The sequence below is a fragment of the Erithacus rubecula genome (assembly GCF_903797595.1).
Source record: "Erithacus rubecula genome assembly, chromosome: 1".
Lineage (NCBI taxonomy): Eukaryota > Metazoa > Chordata > Aves > Passeriformes > Muscicapidae > Erithacus > Erithacus rubecula.
In genome coordinates this window covers 111,113,125-111,133,083 of record NC_136658.1, presented here as the reverse complement: position 1 = coordinate 111,133,083, position 19,959 = coordinate 111,113,125, and the positions used below count along the sequence as shown (strand labels likewise).

At 48.8% G+C, this 19,959-nt stretch overlaps 2 protein-coding genes across 2 annotated transcripts in view; one reads left to right on the top strand and one right to left on the bottom strand.

The window, feature by feature from the left end:
- RUNX1 (RUNX family transcription factor 1) overlaps positions 1-19,959 on the bottom strand; it is a 260,592-nt gene that overhangs the window by 41,969 nt on the left and 198,664 nt on the right. The window lies entirely within an intron of this gene.
- The window catches only part of IFNAR2 (interferon alpha and beta receptor subunit 2), an 844,054-nt gene that overhangs the window by 634,557 nt on the left and 189,538 nt on the right, over positions 1-19,959 (top strand). The window lies entirely within an intron of this gene.

The window sequence follows — 19,959 nt, the reverse complement described above, 5'->3', positions numbered from 1 at the left end:
CCGCCGATGTGTGACACCCTGCCCGTGTGTGACACCCTGCCTGTGAGGGACAGACACCCTGCCTGTGAGGGACACTCTGCCTGTGAGGGACACCCTGCCTGTGAGGGACACCCTGCCTGTGAGGGACACTCTGCCTGTGACAGACACTCTGTTGGTGAGGGACACTCCATTCGTTAGGATCACCCCACTCGTGTGGCAGGCACGCCCCTGCTGTGGGCACGGACACTTTGCACCAGGCCAGGTTGATTTGTACCCAAGTTAACCTGGCACCTTCCAGAACCTTCCTCATCCCCATCACACCTCAGTGCACCCCCAGGATTCTCTGAGTGCACAGCCAGCACCTTCTCCCTCTGCAGGGACCTTCAGTGCACCTCCAGAACTTCATCCTCAGAGCAGCCCAGCACCTTCCCCATCCTCAGGGCATCCTCAGAACTTCTCCATCCTCAGAGCACCCCCAGGACCTTCCCCATCCTCAGGGCATCCTCAGAACTTCTCCATCCTCGGAGCACCCCCAGGACCTTCCCCATCCTCAGGACACCTGCCATAGGGTGAGTGGCTCTCAGGTGGCCGTGCTGGGGTGTGGAGCAGCAGGATGGAGATGGAACAGGATGGAAATGGAACAGGATGGAAATGAAACAGGATGGAAATGAAGCAGGATGTCAGCAGCAGCAGGATGGAGGAAAAGCTGCATGTCTGGTCTTGGTGCCTGGATCCTCCCAGCATTGGAGGTTGTGCACAGCATTTCCCAGCCTGGCACAGGCCCCTGGCATGGAGCTCACGTGCAGCCACCAAGGTCAGTGACACAGATCCCTGCGGCTGCTGCACATCTGACACCAGCGTCCAGCCAGGCTGTGCTGGAAGCTGAACCACTTACTCCTACTACAGAAGGTGTTTGAGGGCTCTGGGGGTTTGTTTGAACTCTTTTTCTCATCCACAGCAGAGATTTGTCCCTCTCTTTCCTCACACTGATGCCCAACAATCTGGCTTTTGGAGGGACAGGTTTCTCCCCAAGCTGTTGAAGCCCTTACTGCTCCTCAGGAAAGAGGGAGGAGAAAGTATCCCCACCATACCCAAGGGGAAACACAGAACAGCAAATCTCAAGATTAAAAAGCTTTAGTTAAATATCCCTGGAATCCCAGCCCCAGAGAGGCCTCAGCACCTTCCCTGGGAGCCCCAGCCATGCCCTTGCCATAGCCAGGGTGCTTTGCTTGTGCTCTGCCTGCCCAGGGAGGCTGCCACACTCAGTGCCACAGCTCCAGAGGGCAGGAATGGAAATGGAAAACAGCTCCCAGCACTTCTCAGCAGGACTTGCAGCTCAGCCAGCCCCAGTTACTGCTGTGAACCTTCCTGTCTCCAGCAGGTGTGAGCTGCCCCTGCTTCCCAACACATCCTGTGCCCTCCAGGCATGAGGGCTCTGGGAGTCCTGGGGGCTGTTTTGGGTACTGCTACAAGAGAAATTGCCTGTGCAGAAGTGTTTACAGGTATTCCCAAGCTCCCACCCATCCCTGCTCAGGCAGTAATTGCCAGGCAGCTGACAGGGAGAATTTACTGCCTGTTGGTGTTCACAATGCAAACTCTCCCTGGGTTTGCTTCTCTTTACTTTGTTTCCCTGTTTGTTCTGTAATGCAGTGTTGTCTGGCCTGACTTCTTCCTTATTCTGAACATGTGCCTGGCAAGTTCAGGAGGAAATCCAGGTGAGATGGGAATGCCCAGGTATCCCTGCCATTCCCACTCTCCAGGTGCTCCTTGAGCAGCCACAGGTGACCCATGATATTCTCTTTGTCACATTTGGAGCTGTCACATTTTGGCCAGGGGCAGAAAGGAGTGGGGACAGCTCTGATTCCCAGTTCTTCCAATGCTCTACCTCCTTCAAACACTCCTCTGGCAGAAGAAAAGGGAATATTCAATCCCTGTCCCTGTTGTCTTCCCAGTGCTGCTTTCAAATGCCAATATCAGGTTCCCAGGAGGATATAAACTTACAGTCACTGCTCATTCTCACTTCTGACTCCATTCCACATGGAATCTCCCTAAATACACATCTGCATGTGGCCACCTCCCCCCCTTTTTGGGACTCTCCTCCACCCCAGCTGTATTTAAAGCTGTCTCAAGACTCCCCAAACATCAGCCCAAGCCTGAGTCCATTTTTGTCCATGATGGGATTTGCTCCCAGCAGAAACATTTGATCCTGAGACCTCATGAACCCATTCCCAGGTGCATGCTTGATATCCCTGGAACGAGATCTGAGTGCCTGAGGGTCTTTCATGCACTTCAGAAACACAGGTAGTGACTACACCTGTCTGTCACAGCTGTGTGGGCATCTCATGGAGCATCCCAGAATCCCAGAACCATCAGGAATGTGGGAAGAGCCCTTCAGGATCCCCCAGTGCCACCAGCATCACCCCAGCCCTGTCCCCAAGGGCCACATCCAGCCTGTGCTGAGCACTGCCCCAGACAGTGACTGCAAACCTCCCTGGGCAGCTCATCCCAATCCTGACCACTCTGCCAGGGGAATTTTCTTTCCCAATCTCCACCCTGAGCCTGCCCTGCTGCAATTTGAGGCCATTTCCTCTGCTCCTGTCCCTGCCCCTCCTGTCAGGGAGCTGTGCAGAGCCACAAGGTCCCCCCTGAGCCTCCTTTTCTCCAGGCTCAGCCCCTTCCCAGCTCTGTTCCCTGGACACCTCCAGCCCCATCCTCTCCTGCCCTGTCCATCCCTTTATGGAAGCTCAGGATGATCCCCAAATCTTTCACCACTGATCTAAGGTGTCTACCAGGTCTGAGCTCCCTTGAATCTCACAAGCTTGGTTTTTCCTGCAAAAGCATCCAAAGACTGCAGGAAATGTAATATTTAATATTTAAAAGCACAAGGTAAGAGAGGATGGTCTGAACAACAAGTGGTGGCCATGCCCTGAGTACTCAGAAAATAAAAACTCCCCTAACAGAGATTTTATTTACTTTATTAAAGTAGTAAGTGTCAAAATGTCCTGACTTTTTCATGCTGGGATTTGGGCAAACCACCCTCTCTACCCCTGGTGTCTATCCCACCTGCCCCTATCCCAAAGAGCAGCACAGAGAGCATGGAAAAATAATTCCACCATTAATACATCACCCTTTGTAATAAAGCACAAGGTAAAAATAAGTCCTCATGAATTTCATAGACATATGCAAATCTTTCTTTGGGAAAAATTTTGGGAATGGCTGAGGGTTATAGCAGAGTGAGGCTCTTCTCCCAGGAGACAGGACAAGGGGAAATGTCCTCAAACTGTGCCAGGGGAGGCTCAGGTTGGGCACCAGGAGCAATTTCCTCATGGAAAAGGTGGTCAGGCTTTGGGAGGGGATTGGACTTGGAGCTTGGACTCCATGATCTGGGAGGGTTTTTCCAACTCAATAATGTCCTGCAGTACCTTAGAGGCTCCTGAAAAAGAAACTGACTGGGTGTGGCAGAGTTAAGGGGGAAAATGAAAGACAAAAAATGGCACTTGTAGAAGCTCAAAATCGCCAGTCAGAGCCTCTCTAAACACAGCTATTGTGGGTTTCAGCACTCTCTTGATTAGGCTGGATTAAACCTCGTTTGGCAGCAGGTCCTCTGTGCACCACACAAAGCCAATTATCTCCTCATATTAAAAACTTTAATTTCCACCTATGACACGTTGCTCAATATCAAAATAAAATCAGAATTTACCACAGTTTTAGGACTGGGATGTTGGTTACCTCCAGCCCTAGATCAGGAGAGATATTTGGAGGTGCTGGTGGGAAGCAGGGATTGCCTGTGGAGAGAGGAATTGCCCTGCCAGTGAGGTTTTGTTTGCCTGGCTGTGGGCAGGGGTGTAGGACAGGTGCAGACCTGTTCCCCCTGTATTTCCTCACTTCTCCAGGAAGTTTGTCCAATAAACACCACACATTTCAGGTGGGTTTAGGATTTAGGACTAGCATCTAATGAGAGGATGCAAGAGAGGTAGAAAAAGGAAAGGGAGGAGAATAGATGGGAAAAGACTGTGATGAAAAAAGGCTGGATTTGAGGAAGGTTAGGACAGGGAAAGATGGGGTAATAGGAAGATGAACGAGCTGAAAGGTAACAGGAAGAATCATGGATTTGTGTGTCCAGAGGAGGCAGCAGGATGAGCAGAGGATGGAGCAGCTCTGCTGGCAGGAAAGGCTGGCACAGCTGGGATTGTTCACCTGCACAGGAGAAGCTTTGGCTGAGCTCAGTGTGGCCTTGCAGGGCCTGAAGGAGCTGCAGGAAACATGGAGAGAGACAATTCCCAAGGGATGGAGGGACAGACACAGGGAATGGAGGGACAGGACACAGGGAATGGAGGGACAGACACAGGGAATGGAGGGACAGGACACAGGGAATAGAGGGACAGACACAGGGAATGGAGGGACAGACACAGGGAATGGAGGGACAGGACACAGGGAATGGAGAGACAGACACAGGGAATGGGGGGACAGACACAGGGAATGGCTCCCACTGAGAGAAGGAAGGCTTATGTTGGATATTGGGAATTAGGAATTGTTCCTGGGAGGGGCTGGGATGGAATTCCCAGAGCAGCTGTGGCTGCCCCTGGATCCCTGGAATGTTCAGTTCCAGGTTGGACACTGGGGCTGGAGCAATGGGACAGTGGGAGGTGTCCCCATGGCAGGGGTGGCTCTGGATGGGATTCAAGGTCTCTCCAACCCAAACCATTCCATGGATATGGGATCTTTCTTGTCACCTCATTTCAGGCCTTTCCTTTAGGTCACCCCAAAGCTTCTCCTGTGCAGGTGAACAATCCCAGCTGTGCCAGCCTTTCCTGCCAGCAGAGCTGCTCCATCCTCTGCTCATCCTGCTGCCTCCTCTGGGCTCTGCAGCAGCTCTGTGTCCATCTGCCACAATGTGGTGCTTGCACACGATGGAAGGAGTTCAGATTCTTTTCTCTGTTTACTTTTTAAAAGCTGCATAATTGCACACATCCAATCTGCTTTAAATGAGGACTAGGTTGCAAAATCAACACCACATAATCAGGAGAGTTATTTCTTCTTCCTCTCCTTTGCATCTGCATATGCAAAGCAGATAATTGCCTATTTTTCTTTTGCATGGGCTCTGTGCCACATTTATTTTTCAGGGTGGAGCCACTCTGGAGCTGTGTCAGGATGACATAGAGGAGGAGGCTGCTGTCTCCAGAAGTTTTTCCACATTTGTTTCAGCAGACAGGAGATGAGCAGTGAATTTGCAGGGGGATCACGTGGAAAAGGATGAAACCAGCTGGGATGTGCCTTAGGAAGGGACTGAATCCCTCCTTCCTCACTTGGGTGAGGCTGCACAAGTCAGTTAAACCACACTTCTTGCAGGTGGCCATGAATTTCACCCTCCCAGTTTCTGAGTGTCTGAATTGACATTTTGTGGTCTCATTTGCAGAAGTGCTGAATGATCCCAGATGGAATAAATTCAATTGGTGCTGCACATGTGAAGTGCTCTGAATGAGGAATGCAGCAACTTCTTGAAATACTCACTTGAGCTCTTCACTGTCTCAAACTGAGGAACCAGAATCTAAACAACTTTCAATTGCAGGTAATTCCAGCCCATCCCAAACCCATCACACCCAGGAGGAAACAAAACCTGTTTATGGCTGATTTCCATTTCCTTGGAAAGAGGAGGAAGGGACATCTTCCTGCTGTTTATCCTGATATCCCAGAAGATTCCTGCCCAAAAAAATCTAAACCCAGGATGGTCAGGAAAGTTGTTGTGACTCCCCTGCCCCTCTCAACCTTCTCCTGAGTGTTAATGGCTCTGCCAGGTGGGATCAGGAATCTCCAAAATTCCTGACAGGAGGACATAGATGGGGGGTCAGGCTCTGCTCCAGGGAACAGAAGCTCCCTGCCCCTGGAAGTGTCCCAGCTCAGGCTGGGGAACCTTGTGGAAGGTTCCCTGTCCATGACAGGGGTTGGGCTGGATCAGCTGTAAGATCCCTCCAACCCAAACCATTCCATTGTTCCCTGATGAGGGAATAGCTCTAAATGCATGAGCAGGCAGAGGGAGACTCTGGGAGAAGCTGCAGAGCCACCACAGGCACTACTTTGGTTCCTGTGTCCCATCTTCAGGCCACCACTCAGTTAAACCCCAATCAGTGTCTGGTTAACCCTCCAGCGTGAGCAGACACTCCAGCAAACTGGGAACAGCAATAACAGCAGAGGCCTGTAAGAGTGAAAACAAATCAAATCAATGTAATTAGCAAAGGAAAGAGAAAATTCCAGGAAGATGTGGCTGTCCTTTAGGAGTTAGAGCAAAAAAATGGTGAAAAACTGATGTGTTCTTCCTCCAGGATGGAAGAGGTGACACAGGGAATGCCAAAATGATTGATGGCTTTTTCTCCTCACTCCTCAGCAAGGAGAATGAACAATGGCCCATTGAGTAACCACGAAGAACAGAGAGAACAGAGCAGAATATTTCAGTGAGTTGGGGTTTTTCCAGACAGCCAGACCTGGAAGAAACCGAGAGGATGTGGAGGACTGGCTGAATCCTAGAGGAATCCACAAGGAATCCTTTCCCACCCCTGGAAAAGGGAAGAGCAGGGACAGGTGCTGCTCTTAACCTGAGTTAAAAATCAGTTTGGGGAATGTCAGAAGAGAAAACAGCCCCACTTGAATTCCTGGAAATTTCTGGAAACAAATAACGAAACAAAGTTTTCTTTTGTGCATGGGAAATAATGAAAAGATAAGTGGAGGCCAAGAATGATTTGCCAGGAACAAATCCTGCCCAGCCAGGCTCATTTCCTCCCCTGACAAGTAGCAGCTCTTATGGACAATAGATATTGCATATCTTGACTGGAGCAAGGCTTTCAGCACAGCTTCCACTGAGGAACTAAAATGAAACCATTGTAAGGTGGACTCAGCTGTTTGAAACATCAAAAACCCTCCAAGAGGGTTTGTTGTTGATATGGAAAAAATATAGAAAGTGTTTTTGCAGATGCCTTGCCCTTCTCTGTTTTCTTTGTGTTTTGGAGGATGAAGGATCAAGTGGGGAAGTTCTACCAGGATTAACATCTTGATCCTTGAAGAAATGGTGTGAAAACAGCAGGATTCAGTGCAGGTGTAAATTCAGATTTAGATAAGAATAAACCCCCCCCAGTGGAAGGAGCCAACAAGGCAAAAAAAAACCTGGACAAAAAGCCATGGGGATTTTGGAAGAGCTTAAGCTCCCTGGGAATCAAAAACAGTGTGGGAGAGCAAGGATTGTCCTGAAATGTCTAAACAGGCTGGTTGGGATGTGTGGAATAATTCCTGCACTCCCACTCAGCCCTGGGGAGGTGTGAAAGTGAAAAATGAACGATTCCCTTTGGTCACTGAACTCAGGAAACCCCAGCATGGTCTCACAACTTCCTCACCAGGCCAATTAGGGAAAGTCCTGAGAGCACAAAAAGGTGCTGAAAGCCTTGAAAAAAAAGCTGACCCTGGAGGAAAAATCTCAAAGAAATTGGTTTGCTTGTTTTAATCTAGAGAAAATAGGGCAGAGAAGAAACAAGATAAGAGTCTTCAAATATGTAACAGGTAGAAGGCAGCAGGAAACTCTCAATGCTTGGAGGGCAGCAGGGAGCTTAAACAATATCCAGAATTGCAGTTTCTGCTGGATTGAAGGAAAAACTTCCTAGTTAGGGAGTTAAGGAAGCTTTGGAGGGCATCGAGGGTCTTAAAAGCAGCTGGAAAAAGCATCAGTGATTATTTGTATGTTGGGGAACCCCTGAGGGAAGAAGCTTTGAGGCAAAGGTACCTAAAAAGCTGCAGAAATGGATTTGAAAGGCTCAGGTGACATCTGGAGCTGGAGACATCCCAAGGGTGCTGTCCATGGGTGAAGCATCTCAGTTCCCAGGAAATTCCTTCCAGCAACCTCAAAGCAGGAAAAAAAAAAGAGGAAAAAAATCAGCTCTAAGATGCAAACATTGAAAGGTTTCTGAGCCCCAGATCATTCCTTGAGGTCTTTTTGTGCCTTCAGTGATTGTAAACAGACACAGATGGTGCCAGAATGGCTGAATTTCTGCTTCAGTGGTTTCCTACCACAGGTGAGAAAAAGGATGTTAAGCTTTGTTGGTGTCTTATGCAAAATAAATAAATAAAAAAGGAGAAGCAAATAAATAAATAACTGCAGGCAGAATCCTGTGCATTTCTGGCATGAGGAGCCTGCAATCCCATCACCTGGGAGACAAGCAGGGACTGCTGCTCTGCCAGGGGAATGAGAGGTTGGGCTTGGTTGGATCCCTCTGCAAACATTTAGGAGGCAGCAACCCTTGGCCCTGGCATGTCCCAGAGCCAGGGCAAGAAAATGAGAAACAGCAGAGGGACAAAGAGCTGGGAAGGGGCTGGATTGCTCCAGGAACAGGGACAGGAGCAGAGGGAACAGCCTCAGGCTGGGCAGGGCAGGCTCAGGGTGACAGCAGCAGGAATTTCCCCATGGAAAGGGAGCTCAGGGGTTGGAACTGCCCAGGGAGGTTTGCAGTGCCCATCCCTGCAGGTGGCACCTGGAGGTGGCACTGGGGTGACAAGGTGGGGACAGCTGGGACTGCCTGGGCTGGGAGGGATTTTCAGGAATTCTCTAATTCTGAGAAATTGGCTGATTTGCCACTTGAGCTCCTTGCAGAGGGTTCTGAGGTTGTGCTGAGCAATCCTCCCAGAGCTGAGGAAGTGATAATGGAATTCCATGCAATTAAAAAAATGCCTCCCCCACAAAGCCTCTCCTGCTTTTCCAGCTCTTTGTCCTCTTCTCTGGGCAGGAATTTGCTGCTAATAAATTGTGGTGTGCAAATTGAATATCATGGACCAACTGATCCAATTGAATCAAGTTTAAACCCACGTTTTCTCCAAGGAATCCCAAACTCAGATTAATTTAGAGGAGTGAGGAGGTTTGATCCTTTCACCCTTAAAAATCATGTTGCTGTTCATAGTGCTGATCCAGCAGAAATGCTCAGAATCTGGGAAATACATGAGAAAAGCAAAAAAATTACCATGGAAAATTATTTCTCCCTTGTTCCACCTGCCTTCTGCTTCTCTGATCATGGTGACTCTTCCCGAATTCCACTTTAATAAACTGGAGAATGTTCAGCCAGGCTCTGTCTCTTCTTTTTTTACAGGGACAATTTCTACACCAGGTTTTCCTGGACATTCATTTTTTTTTTCCATTCAAAAATCCTTTTCCCATTCAAAAAGTGTGTCTGGGCAAAAAATGCAGATTTCAGGCATTTCTTCAGCATTTTCAGGTCTCAGAAAAATCCATCTGGAATTGTGACTTTGCTCTCATGGAGCTGTTGCCCACCTGCAGGTCCCTCTGTGCTCCAGCCACAGCAATCCTGGTGCTTCCAAGAGTTCATTCCCTGTGCAGGACTTCTGATGGAACAGGAAATTATTGGATTTCCATTTCAATTCCCATTTAAATTTCCATGGGCCAGAACATGCTCAAGTGGTTTTGTCCAAGAAATCCCCAGGAAAAAAAAAAAAAACAAAAAAACCATCAAAAGTCACTGCAGAGATGTTGGAAATTCTCAGTAAATGAGAAATCCTGGAAAGACAAAGTTGGAAGAGACCTTCAGGATCATCCAGTTCACCCAGCACCACCCACCTGGAAAAGAGTTACAGATCCCACATCCTTGATTCCACAAGATTCAGGAATTCTCTCTTGGAATGACACACAGGAGATTCATCAAGCACCTTCTTTGTTGCTGCCAGGCAGAGAAAAATCATCCTGGGGGCAACAAAAGGCCTTGCTCTTAGTCTTGGCTTCTAGACAATACAAAATTTAAAATTTCCAGTGACAAATAGGATCCTGTGTTTTCCCCCAAATCAGTGGACAGAGCTCACTGGAGTCACACTGCAAGGGAATTTAATCCTTGCAACAACAGATTAAAGAAACTGTTTGGTGCAATGTGAACAATATCAAATCCTTTGGATAAACCATTCATTAATGTGGATATTCAACCTGCAGCAGATGCCATAAAATATAATCAGAAGCCTCAAACTCAGTTTGTGCTGATGATTAATGCAGGTGTTAATTCCTCTAATTAACATTTGTGCAAAGTTACTCTGCTTTGCAAAGATCAGGAGCTTACAGGTGTTGGATGTCACTGATATCATCAACCTGGGGGATTAAATCACCTGGGAATTCAGGAGGCTTGAAGAATTCAATCAGAGTGTTTCTCAAATTATTCTGAAATTTCTGGTAATTTGTGTCCTTGCCTGGATGGGGATTCAGTAGTAAAATGGTTTTTTTTTGAGAGTGTTTCAATCCCCCTCACCCACTCAGGCTTCCAAACCGAAAGTAAAAGCCAGGAGATTTTGCTGAACTTCCCCCAGATGTGAAATGTTTGGGGGTTTTGGGGTTCTCAGAGCTCACCAGGGGCTGCAGCTCCTCCAGAGGGGCATCAGCAATCTCTGGGAGCAGGAGCAGTGCCCTGATGGCAGCTGAGCTTTTCCATGAATGTGCAGAAGTTTCCTTAGGGCAGTGCAGGGAACAGCTCTGGCTCATCTGGAGGAGGGAGGAAACTCCAGCTCAGTGTGGAGCTTTTATTCCCTGGGAAATAACAAAGGAAAAGCCTTGGAGGAAAACTCTGCAGGCAGAAAAAATCTGAATGGATAAAAATTAACACCATGGAATCACAGAACAATTTGGGTTGGGAGGACCTTAAATCCTTAAATCCCACCCAGTGTCACCCCTGCCATGGGGACACCTCCCACTGTCCCATTGCTCCAGTCCCAGTGTCCAGCCTGGAACTGAACATTCCAGGGATCCAGGGGCACCCTGTGCCAGGGCCAGAGTTTTAGGTCTTTCCACCACACTTCAAATAAAAAAAACCTCAGAAACCTCTCTCAGGATCTCTACTCAAAAAAACAAAAAAAACAACAAAAAAAAAAAACCAAAAAAAACCACCACAAAAAAACAACCCTCCAAAATTACACAGTCAACATGGGAGAGCTCAGAGCCCCTGGAGGGATCCAGGAGAGCTGGAGAGGGACTGGGGACAAGGCAGGGAGGGACAGACACAGGGAATGGAGGGACAGGACACAGGGAATGGCTTCAGAGTAGGGTTTGATGGGATATTGGGAATCAGGAATTGTTCCCTGGGAGGGGCTGGGATGGAATTGCCAGAGCAGCTGTGGCTGCCCCTGGATCCCTGGAATGTTCAGTTCCAGGCTGGACACTGGGGCTGGAGCAATGGGACAGTGGGAGGTGTCCCCATGGTAGGGGTGGGATTAAATGGCATTTAAGGTCCTTCCCAGCCCAAGCCATTCCATGACTGTACAATTCCAACAGATGAAAACAATTGCCAGCATCATTTCTCATTGACACCAAGCCATGGTCAGAACCTCTCACTCCTTAACTTCCTAGGAAATCAGGATTCCCTTTCCATTTGCAGCCCTGCTGCCTCTGCTGTGCCGTTTAACACCCAATTTTCCAGCCCAGCAGGTACCAGGGGTGCTGAGCCTGAGTTACCAGGCAAAGCAAGGCAGGGCAGGCCCAGCCTGGCAGCAAAGCCCAGCTCTGCCAGGCGTGTCCTTGTGTGTCCCTGTGTCCAAATGGAAGGGGACAATGGAAGGGGACAGTCCCTCAGCAGGCACAGGCTGGGGTTTTTGGGGGGTCTGTGCAGGGCAGGATCCCTCCAGGATGTCCTTGCTCTAATAATTCCCTTTCTGAGGTACCACAATGATCCTCAGCAGTGCATCCTGTTAAAATGCAGATTTTCTGAGTTGCTTCATTAGCTACAATGTCTGGAAAACATCCAACTCTTATTTTTTTTAGTAGAAGCTGGTCCACCTGACACTGACACTTGCAATAAGTGCAGGGCAGTCATGGTCTCAATGCCACCAAAAGTGAGGTGAAGCAGAACAGAACTTTGTGTGTTGTATCAGCAAAATGTGGGGATTTATCAAATTTTAGATTAGGTAAAATACAGAATAATTCCTGCAGCAAATACATCTGCAAAACAACCTGTGGAAAACACAGCAACAGTTGCAGGGAAGGGGGAAGTCACAGAGCTCCTTACAGAGATGTTGTGAGTGCTGATACACCAAAAAAAAGAGAATATTTTAGTAATTCCCATGTTGAAATGAATACAAAAAGTGAAACAATGGCCTGTGGCGTTGCTTTGTGGGATGTGGAACCCCTGAGTTGTGTAATAAGATGTTCCAAGGCTGGCAGGCAGAACAACTCGTGCTTTTCTCAGCAGAACAACTCAGGGAGTGACAGCAACTCCTTCACTGGGTTAGGGGCAGGGGAATCTGCACAGTTCCCTCCTTGTCTGAAACTGGAGGATCCCACACAGTCAGCAGCTCCTGGGGTCACTTCTGCTGATGCCCCCCTATTCCCAGGTCCCCATGGCAATCCCAGACAAAACAGAAGGTCCCCAATGCCTCCATCCCATTCTTGGGGCAGCAAAGCACAGAACTGACCCCTGAGCTGCCCCTCCAGCCTGGCCAGGCAGCAGCTGACAGTGCTGGCAGCTTTCCCTGGGCACCACCAACCCCTCAGGTGTGAATCACACACAGACCCCACACTGGCCCTTTCCTCACCCATTTAGGAGCAGCAGCACCAAAGCCATCCTGGCACAGGGACAGGGACAGATCCTGCAGTGCCACTTATGGCACAAGCCTCTCTCAGGGATTGTCTTTGCTGCCCCAATCCCTCAGGTGTAAATCAGCACACAGACCCCACACTGGGTCTTTCCTCACTGATTCAACAGCAACAGCAACATCAAACCCATCCTGGCCCAGGGACAAGGACAGCAGAGGGTGATGTCCCTGCAGTGCCATCACTGGCACAATCCCCTCTCAGGGATTGTCTTTGCTGCCTCAACCCTTCAAGTGTAAAATCAGCACACAGATCCTACAATGGGCCTTTCCTCACCCATTTAGGAGCAGCACCAAACCCATCCCAGGCTGGGGACAGTGACAGCACTGGGTGATGTCCCTGCAGTGCCATCACTGGCACAATCCCCTCTCAGGGATTGTCTTTGCTGCCTCAACCCCTCAGGTGTAAATCAGCACACAGACCCCACACTGGCTCTTTCCTCACTGATTCAGCAGCAGCACCAAACCCATCCCAGGCTGGGGACAGTGCCAGATGCTGCAGTGCCATCCCTGGCACAGTCCCTGCTCTGGCACTGTCTTTGCTGCCCCAGCCCCTCACCCTGGAGCTCTCTCTGCTCTCACAGGGGCTGGTGGCTCATGCCCACAGCCCTGGGTGCTGCACAAGGCTGGGGAAGGCGAGTGCCAGGCTGCTGGGGCTGCAGCATTTCCATGGCAATGCCAGAGCTCTGTGTGTGCCAGGAGCTCGGGGACAGCCAGCAGGACAAAGGCAGAGCTTTGAGCAGGGTGACCTGGGGCTGAGCAACCTGTGCTGGCACTGCCAGCCTGTGGGCACAGCTGGGGGAGACCACAGAGATGGGGAAGGGCTGGGAGAGCCAAAGGAGCAGCTGAGGGACCTTGGATTGTCCAGCTGGGGCTGCAGCTCCTCAGAGGGACAGCTCTGATCCCTGCTCTGTGACCTGACAGCACCCAGGGAGCAGCTGGGGATGGCCCAGGAGGGATTTGGGGTGGATTTTGTGAAAGGTTCTTCCCCCAGAGGTGCTGGCACTGCCCAGGCTCCCCAGGAGCTGCCAGGGATGCCCAGGCTGGGATTTTGGGGGGCTGGGACTGGATGATCCCTGGGGTTTATTCCAGCTCAGGATATTCCATGGCTCAGTCCCACCAAGGTCAGCACTGCTGGATGCTCATCAAGCTCCAGCAGATTGAAGATTTAAGCTGTGCTCACACTAAAATGTGATTTGGGATAAATCCACCTCTTTGCTTCATTTATTTATTTATAATATTTATTTTTCACATCTCCATCCAGCTCCCAGGCAGAGCTTTGCAGGAGGGAATCTGTGTGTGTGTGAATGAGTTTGAGCTGTTTCCCTCTGGCATCTGTTCCCCTAAAAACCCATCAGGAATCTGAGGGAGGTGCTGCTCCTGCCATCCTACCTTGTCTTAAAAATTGTCCAGCTCAGGATGTGGGAATGAATGGAAGAGGAAAAAGCAAAGTCCTCAATCTCCTTGGGTCAGCAGTGCTGGACCCAGGGAGAGGCTGGAGCTGTGCCAGGAGGGATTTGGGATGGATTTTGTGAAAGGTTCTTCCCCCAGAGGTGCTGGCACTGCCCAGGCTCCCCAGAGCTGCAGGAGCTGCCAGGGATGCCCAGGCTGGGATTTTGGGGGGTCTGGGCAGAGACAGGATGACCCCTGTGTGTTTATTCCCACTCAGGATATTCCATAATTCTGTGTTCATGGAGCAGTTCTGGGCCTTATTTCATTTCCAGAACCCATCAATGCAAGCAGAGATGGAATGAGCAGCACAGAGCAGGAGCCAGCACAGCTTTGGTGGGGCTGCAGCACCTCTGGGGTTTTGGTTTTTGGTGGCTTTAACTGAGGTGGAGCCGTGTTCCACCTGCTGCAGGTGAGCCTGGGCTGGGGATGAACACACAACACAACACAGAAAACAAATCAGAATTTCATTTCCTCTAAGAATCAGCAGCTCTGCCCTGTTTGGTGATGGAAACAGCAGGAAAATTGCCCTTAGAAATCCCCAGGCAGAAAAAAATGCCCTTTAGCAGAGGGGCAAGGCAAAATTTGCCCTTTTTTAATTTGCATTTCTTGGCTGGTCACGTGAAATCTGAACACTGACCAGTGTGAAAACACCAAAGGAACTGCAATGCTTGAAGTTTGCTTTTTTTCTTGGCTCCCTTAAAAAAAAAAAAAAAAAAAAAAACAAAAAGGCTTTTACTACTTTGTAGCCCTACCAAAATAAATAATTAACAATAATGAAATTGTTTCATATCGCATAAACGACGGCCCCAGGCCTCACTTTTTTTGGTGGATGATTTATATCTATAGTTTCCTTTGGCAGGGAAAGAAACAGCTCTGGCTCTATCTCGAGATAAAATTATAAACACAAATATCACACAGCAAAGAGCACTCCCAAGTTTTGAAGTCCTGAGAGCCAAAATCCCAGTTGGTTTTTGTTTTTTTGTTTTCTTTCCATAATGTCACCTCACCCAGGGGAAACTGCTCCATTTTCAGCATTTTCCTTTTGATTTCTCAAATTTAGTGTTGTATTTCCTATTGTATTTCCTATTGCATTTCCTATTTGTATTTCCTATTTGTATTTCCTATTTGTATTTCCTTTTGTACTTCCTATTGTATTTCCTATTTGTAGTTCCTATTTGTATTTGCTGTTTGTATTTCCTATTTGATTTTTTTATTGTATTTCCTATTTGATTTTCCTATTGTATTTCTTATTTGCATTTCCTATTGTATTTCCTATTGTATTTCCCATTTGTATTAACTATTTGTATTTTCTATTGTATTTCCTATTGTATTTCCCATTGTATTTCCTATTTTTATTTCCTATTTGTATTTGCTGTTTGTATTTCCTATTTGATTTTCCTATTGTATTTCCTATTTGCATTTCCTATTTGTATTTCCTACTTGTATTTCCTATTTGTATTTCCTATTTGTATTTCCTTTTGTACTTCCTATTGTATTTCCTATTTGTATTTCCTTTTGTACTTCCTATTGTATTTCCTATTTGTAGTTCCTATTTGTATTTGCTGTTTGTATTTCCTATTTGATTTTCCTATTGTATTTCTTATTTGCATTTCCTATTGTATTTCCTATTGTACTTCCTAATGTATTTCCTATTTGTATTTCCTATTGTACTTCCTATTGTATTTCCTATTTGTATTTCCTATTTGTTGACCTGGAAGAGGCTGCTGAGTTCTGTGAGGGCTTTTCAACAAACACTAAATGTGATAATGACAGAAAATGAGAGACTTTTCCTGGCTGGATATGGATGGGAGGTTTCAAAGGGAGAAATCCTGATACACTCAGAGTATTTTCATAAGGCTTTGTCCTTCAGGGATGGATTATTCAATTTTTCTTATTACAGGAATGGGAAGATTAAAGATCCCAAACGCTCTGTGCTTTGGAGCTGTGGTAATAAATGTGCCAGGAACCTGGGGAGATTTCCAAAATGCATTTTAATCCATAGTAGGCTGGAAGTTGTGCACTGTAAGCAATTTTCATTGTTAGATGGAAGTAAATATAAATTAGTGAAGAATCTGGAAATCCTGTTCCACCCAGCAGCTCTCAGAGCATTTCAATCCTGTGTAACACAGGCATTTGGAAGGGAGGAAGGCAAAAAAGCTGTGACAAACCACCACTTAATGACACATTTGCCAAATGGAGCTGGTGGTTTGCATGCACAAAAGCTCTTCCTGCACCTCCTGAAGTGCACAAACAGCTTTTCTCTATGCAAACCACCTCTGCAGGATGTCCACACCTCCACCCAGGATGGTGCAAGGCCAGGCAGAGATGGAAAATTCACATTTGCAATTGTGGAGGCCAAGCTGAGGCCCCTTTCCAAGTTACTTTTCAGCTCCTCATTTAAACACACATTTGATATTTATATTTTTAAAGATTTCAATGCATTAAAGAGAAACCATTGGGAGCTAATCTCTCTCTCTCTGCCCTGCCCCAAACCCTCATTTCAGGCTCTCCCAGCTGTGAAAGGTCTGAGCAAGGAGCAGAGTGACTGCAGTGCCCAGGGGATGAGTCAGAGCAGATTCCCAGTGCTGCCTGTGGACAGAGCACTTGGAACACAAAAGGCTGGGAGGAGGAGGAGGAGGGACAGCACTGCAGCAGCCCCCAGCTCCTGGGAGGCTGGAGGTGGAGCTGGTGGCTGAGAACTGCAGAATTGTTTCCATCACATGGTTAATGACTCAGCAGTGTTAGCCCAAAATATTGATTTCTTTATTTATTTATTTTTTTTCTCCTCTCCACCAGCTCGTCTGTGGAAAAGAATGGGGGCACTGGGAGAGGGGAGGGGGGCTGGGGCTTTGCTGGGTGAGCATCACACGGATTTTCCACTCTGGATTTGCCATCTCCAGGCTTGGAACACCTGGGCTGTAACATCTCCAGAGAGATTCCAGCTGGATTCAGTGCCCAGAACTGTCTGGAATTTTGGGCAGCTCAGCATCAAACAGGTTTAAATCCCCTGGGGAGTGTCCAAAGGAGGGACAGGAGGATGGGGCAGGGTCTGGTTTGGACAGACCCCAAACTTTATCCCTGCACCCCCAAACTCTGTTCTTGCACCCCCAAACTCTGCCATGCACCCCAAACTTTATCCCTGCATCCCCAAACTCTGCCATGCACCCCCAAACTCTGCCATGCACCCCAAACTTTATCCCTGCACCCCCAAACTTTATCCCTGCATCCCCAAACTCTGTCCCTGCACCCCCAAACTTTATCCCTGCTCTGCCCCTGCACCTCAAACTCTGTCCCTGCACTCCAGACTTTATCCCTGCACCCCCAAACTCTGTCCCTGCACCCCAAACTCTGCCAGGAGGGCAGGAATGGCCAGCAGGGGACTGCAGGCAGCCTGGTCTGCTCTGGGGCTGCTGCTGAGCTCACTGTGTTCCTGCTGCCCCCAGAACTGGGAGTGAGAGGATTTGGAGTTTTATTTTAAGCCCAGCTCGTGCACAGCCCCTGCCTGGTGTAGGTTTTGTCACCATGGCCCCAAATCCCTCCACTTCCAGCCCATCTTCCACACTGAATTTCTGACAGCCCTCACTTCCCTTATTTCCCCTGCTGTTGGAGAAGTTTAATGAGGAGTTTGGTGCCAGTCTGGACCTCTGGCTTCTGTCCCCAGGATTCCTAAAGCCACCCACAGCCCTGAACAGTCCAGTCCTGCTAAACCTCCCACCAGAGCTGCAGGCTGGAAGGTCATGAATTCCCTCCCTCTGTTCTTCCCACTTTGGGGAAGCTCTGCCCTGCCAGGACCTGCACACCCCTCCAGGATGGGCCCTGCAAACCTCCCTGGGCAGTTCCAATCCCTGAGCTCACTTTCCATGGGGAAATTCCTGCTGCTGCCACCCTGAGCCTCCTTTTTTTCCAGGCTCAGCCCCTTCCCAGCTCCATTCCCTGCCCTGGGCACCTCCAGCCCCTCCAGGGCTCTGCAGGAGCCACAGCTGGACACAGAGGGACAATCCCTGCCCTGCTGAGGACACCAGAAATGCTCCACTGGCTCCTTTTTAGGTGCCAAGAGCTGCCTCAGAGCACAGTCTGCTCCCAGCAGGAGCTGGAGGGAGAGCAGAGCCTGGCTGGCCCCTGGGGCTGCAGGAAGGGTCACCACTCCTCACTCAGCATCTCCACCATCTGTGCTGCCCTGCCCTCCTGCTCAGGGGGCAGCCAACACCACAACCCAGCTCTTAATTTAGACCCCAAATGTCATTTGTGAGTTCATCATCCCAGATGGACTCAGTCCCAGGAATCTCTGCTGTCAAAGGCTCCTGAAAGCCTCAGTTTTACAAACTGAGATGAATCAAAGCCTCCCCTTGCTGCCTCTTTGTGTTCCCTATTCCCTGCTTGTAGGCAGGTGCCCCTTTGAGCTCACAGCCAGTACAAAGTAAGAAAATTTAAATTTGTTTAAGTTTGCCACTTTCAGTCACCTTGCCTATCAAACAGAAAAATCCCAGAGGGACTAAAACCACGATGAGCCAAATAATCTGACACAATCCCTGAATCATCAGGGTGGGAAGAGCCCTTCAGGCTCATCCAGTCCCACCCCAGCATCACCAGCATCACCCCAAACCCTGTCCCTAAGGCCACTTCCCTGATGAGGGCTGTTGATACTGATTTCCAAGGAGAGAAGTGAGAAGTTCCAGGAGCAGCAGCCACTCTGCAGCCCTTCCAGCAGGGTTCACTCCAGCCTGGATTTCTGCTGTGTGGCTGACAGTCTGAGGACTCCTTTGGTCCAAAATTTAAAATCCAGGTATCTCAGAGAACCATGGAATGGTTTGGGCTGGGAGGGATCTTAAATCCCACCTTGTTCCACCCCTGCCATGGGGACACCTCCCACTGTCCCAGGCTGTTCCAGCCCCAGTGTCCAGCCTGGAACTGAACATTCCAGAGATCCAGGGGCAGCCACAGCTGCTCTGGCAATTCTATTCCAGGGCCTAATTCCTAATTCCCAATCCCATCCATTCCTGCCCTCTGACAGTGGGAGCCATTCCCTGTGTCCTGCCCCTCCAGGATTTGTGGTGGAGTTGGGGCTGTCTGGGAGTCACTGGATGAATTGTTCCATTTTCCATCCTCCATCCATCCCATCCTCAGAAATGGGGCATCCTGCACCCCAGTTCACTCTTGGAAAGACAATCCCAGGCTGAGGAAGATGAGGAAGATGAGGAGCAGAGCAGGTGAGTGCTTGTGATGAAGGATGACACTCACACCTGGTGGCACCGACCACAGCAAGGCCACCAGCAGTTGTAACAAAGCTGCAGAATGGCCAGGTTCTGGTTTTTATTAATCACATCTGGGGAAGTGAAAGGAGGAATTATCAATTACACAAGGAAGGGATTTGTCCTCCCTTTAACCCAAAGTTCTGGAGCGTGTGAAAAATTAGCAGGAGGAGCTGCCATGGGCCATTTGCTGCAACCCTCTCTGGAAACTCCCTGAAATAAAAGAGCATTGCAGCTCCTGGGTGGGAGCCTTGGGGCACAGGAGAACATAACCACAGAATAACTGACCACAAACATGAGCTACGTGCAGAAATGAGGCTGCTCAGTGCTTTGTTGAGGAGAAGAGGTTCTGAAGGCAGAAATTCTCCTGTATTTTTTAAGTGGCACCTCCTGGAGGTCTCATGATTATTTCCTGCTCCAAGCATGAAATTCAGGGATGTTTTATGGATAAAATTACCTGGTGGCTGGGGCTAAAAGATGCTTTACCTGCAGAACCCTCTTTGCAGAGAATTAACCTTGACCACAGTGAAATGAAGAAGAAATTCATCCATTAAAATTCCTTGGGAAAGGAATGGCAGAGCTTGTGTTAACAAGCCCAGAGGAGCCCAGGGAAATGGGAAAGCTGCTCCCAACCTTACAAGATCAGACACAACAGGTTGCTGATTTAACAAGC